Here is a 3,900-nt window from a genome sequence, read left to right as displayed (position 1 = left end):
AGAGAGAGAGAGAGGTTTTTTAAACATATATCACGGATTTGCTTTAATTTAGGCACATCTGATAAATAAAAAAGTTTTGAGTTTATTTAGATTTTTTTTTTGTCCTCGGACGTATCCTAAGGATAGTACTGTTGACTGGAGTTGGCTCCTGTACTGGAGTCCATCTACACCCAGACAGTAGGGTTGCCGAAAAGTAGCCCCACTCTACAATACAATGGAATACGTGAATACAAATTTTTTAAAAATACTTATTTTTGTTCTATGTGCCATATAAGTTAAAATAAAATAAAATTACTTTTTATGCTAGTTTACTATAGTAACATAAAGCTCTGAGCTCTTATAACAACAATCGGTCATTATCACAAGCACATAACAGTGTGATACGTTTGATGTTTTAACGAAAAATAATTATTGAATTATATGACACCAAATTCTCTATTGGGCTTAGCTTGTAAAATTCCAGGTCCTTTTGTGTTTTTTTTATAAATTCTCTGACTTCTATATACACTGAGTCAAATCGATTTTTTAAAGTAAATATCATTTTATTATTTATTTTTGTTCTAGTAGCATGATTTCAAATCTTGTGTATCTAAATTCTCAATACAGCAAGATCGGAATTAGAAGCATCCAATAACGTAACATACACAATTTTTTTTTATATCCAAATAGGATTTAGTAGATTTATTTGCCATTCATACATTAAAAACGATTCTTATCAATGGTATTATATCGAAATAACATACATATATTGCATACCACTGCAAGAGGAATCCCAACGGGAAGACATCTCTCGGGTATCTATCAGTCGTGGAGGAGCTTCCATGAACTTGAGAACACATGAGCAAAGACTAACTTAACCAACTTGCTACAAGGATGGTGGGGAGCCCGGTTTTACAATAAGCACAAACAAACCGACCGCAACTCGAAGGTTTTTTTTCCCGCGAGTCCGGGAAAATTATCTTTCTAAGACATCTTAATTTATTATAACTGAGAGGAAATTGGAGTTATAAACAAATATTATCGGAATATAGGTGAACTTCAGTTGGTTTGAACATCACAAACAATGTAATTTAAATATCGAACTCAGCAAATCATTTACACAAGTAAATTCGATACTTTGCAGACCTACATATTAATATGTAATTTAAGATGGTTCAGTAAATTTTCCAGACGATGTAATGTTTATTTACAAATGTCGATTGTTTTAATATTTCCAGAATTTTTATTCCAAAAAATAAAACTGATCAGATTGTAAAAAAATAAATAAATAAAACAATAACTTAGGATCTTTTCAAAATTTAATAGTACAAAAGCGAGCTGCATAAAATCCGACGCACTGACCATACATCTACAAATAATCCTACAAATTAGTTTATTTCACATTCAACACGTAAAGGCCTTTCTGGTGGGTCTTAAATTCTTACTAATTAGTTAGTAAATTTCATAAAGTGAAGTATAATTGTTATAATAATGTAAAATCTAACAGTATAAAAGTGAGATGCATAAAATTCTACGCATTGACCATACCTCTACAAATCATAATTTCACACTTAAAACGAAAAACCATTTTTGGTAGCTATTAAATTCTAACTAATCAATTTAACAAAGTGAAATATAATGGTTACAATAAAGTCTAATAGTTATAATAAAGTAAAATCTAATAGTATAAAAGTGAGATGCATAAAATCCAACCCATTGACCATACATCTACAAATAATCTTAAAAATTAGATTCTTTCACACTTAACACGGAAACGCATTTTTGGTAGCTCTTAAATTCTTACTAATCAATTTAACAAAGTGAAATATAATGGTTATAATAAAGTGTGATAGTTGTAATAAAGTAAATAGTATAAATGCAAGCCCCATTAACCATGGCTCTTAAATTCTTACTAATTAGTTAATGAATTGAATATAGTGAAATATAATAGTTATAATAAAATCTTTTCAAAATCTAATAGCACAAAAGCGATCTGCATAAAATCCAACGCATTGACCATGAATCTACAGATAATCTTTAAAATTATATTCTTTCACACTAAACAAGGAAACGCATTTTTGGTGGCTCTGAAATTCTTACTAAAAGTTAATAAATTTAGTATAGTAATGAATATGATATATATTTTTTTCTCTTTCGACTCCTAAACTGTGCATGCTAGCCAAAAAGTTATCTCAAAATAAACAAATTTATTTATTTATTTCGGTTTTCAACGTTAAATCCTAAACGAGGCCAGTGATGGAAAAAGTCAGCCTTCCAATCCTGGCAAGGGTCCTGAAGATTGAAGACAGGAACATTGTTAGGAGGATCCACTTACCCAAATTATCGCAAGAAGGATATAGGAGAAAATCCAATGAGAAAATATAATGGGATATGGGAGTCCTGGAACCAGTCACCATGACCAGGAGACTGATATTTTACGAGTACATGGTCAGAATGAAAAATGAAACACTGAATAAGAAAATTTTCAACAAAATCTGCAGCTATAAAAGTATAGGGGAATATGTAAAACAAGAGAAAGAAGAACTAGGTAACTAATAACAGATGAAGATGGGCTTGTATAGAGAGCATTTTGGGAATAAACTAAAAGAGGTTGGGGTTATTGTGGGAAAGAAGGAGAGACGAGGGAGAAAATGGACTGAGGAAGAGCAGGAGAACAGTCCAGGAGGATGAAAGTGTATTAGAGTAGAAGGAAGGCGGAAGGTGTAAGGATGAATCGAAAATGACATTCGAGTGGCCATAACTGGCCGGTTCGTGAAAAAAAATAATAAATCAGTGTTTTCAATAATAATTTATTTCAAATTTTTAGTGGATTTAATTTTTTATTAACATCAGAAAAAAAAATATATTAAAAATTTTATATAAAGACAACTTTGTTTCATACCGTTTTCCAAAATTAAAAAATAAATACGATTTTTAACAAGTTACGTTGTTTTGATATAATCCATATCATTTTTACTGATATAGTAAAAAAAAAATACTGAGATTTTGTGAATGGTGGTGCAAAAAATTACCGGACGAATATGTGTTAAAAAAATAATTTCCTAAAAAACCTAACTACGTATCTGTTAAAAAATAATCTAATCTCCTCTAAGTATAAAAACTGTCAAATATACGAACGTTACACTTAACTATGAGTGTTTGCGAATATTTCTAAAAGTATTTGAACTAGATAACCATGGATCTCAGAACCAGACCCAACGATCTCGAATTAAAAACTCGGGTTAATCTTTTATAAAATAACCTACTCACTTTATGTGTTCAAAAATATAGAAAGTAGCTTCTTATTTGGGATATCATTTCTCAAATAATAAAACAGACTGCACTAATCTGTAACATTGATCACCGCATACCAAAAAAGTTGAAATTATTAATCGTGGTTCCTTTCATGATGTAGATTCTAAAAAGGCTAGATTTAGAAAAATTCGGACTGTAACTTACTTAAAAATATTTATTCGGAATACCTAAATAAAAAATAAAATAAAAAAAGTTTTCCCAATAAATTGAACTGGGTGGACCGCAGAGGGCTTCCGAACCAACAGGGCTTACTCACGGAAACAGGGAAACAGGAAATAATTACCTTCCAAAGCCGGATTAGAACCTGGGTCCTTGGAGTTAGTAGCAACGTGTCTTACCACTGTGCTGTCCGCTCTCGTTTATTGTATTTTTACATAAACACATATAGCTTGGACATCTTAGGATACATCTAGATTGAAGCGCTAGGAAGACTTACGAGACTCGCACGGAAGGGAAAAGACCCAGAGTCTCGCATCTCCTGAGAGGACAATGTAAGGGAGGCATTCAGGAAGCGTGGAATGGACTGTAGCAGAAGAGAGCTGGTTCCAAGAGGGGTATTTGGGTCAGACTCTACACGATGATGATGATGATGATGATGATGATTAT

At 31.7% G+C, this 3,900-nt stretch overlaps 1 protein-coding gene across 7 annotated transcripts in view; it reads right to left on the bottom strand.

Annotated features, from left to right (window-relative positions):
• The window catches only part of cnc (cap-n-collar), a 470,532-nt gene that overhangs the window by 318,270 nt on the left and 148,362 nt on the right, over positions 1-3,900 (bottom strand). Inside the window, exon 1 of one of the 7 annotated variants that reach the window (XM_067049127.1) lies at positions 757-817. The exons of the other annotated variants lie outside the window; for them this stretch is intronic. The gene's annotated coding sequence lies outside the window, so the exon portion shown is untranslated. Of the gene's footprint in view, positions 1-756; positions 818-3,900 lie in introns of those variants that run through there. 7 annotated transcript variants of the gene reach the window in all.

Source organism: Halyomorpha halys, unplaced genomic scaffold (assembly GCF_000696795.3).
Source record: "Halyomorpha halys isolate HHAL.00 unplaced genomic scaffold, Hhal_1.1 Scaffold168.1, whole genome shotgun sequence".
NCBI lineage: Eukaryota > Metazoa > Arthropoda > Insecta > Hemiptera > Pentatomidae > Halyomorpha > Halyomorpha halys.
This window is presented reverse-complemented; position numbering and strand designations above follow the sequence as displayed.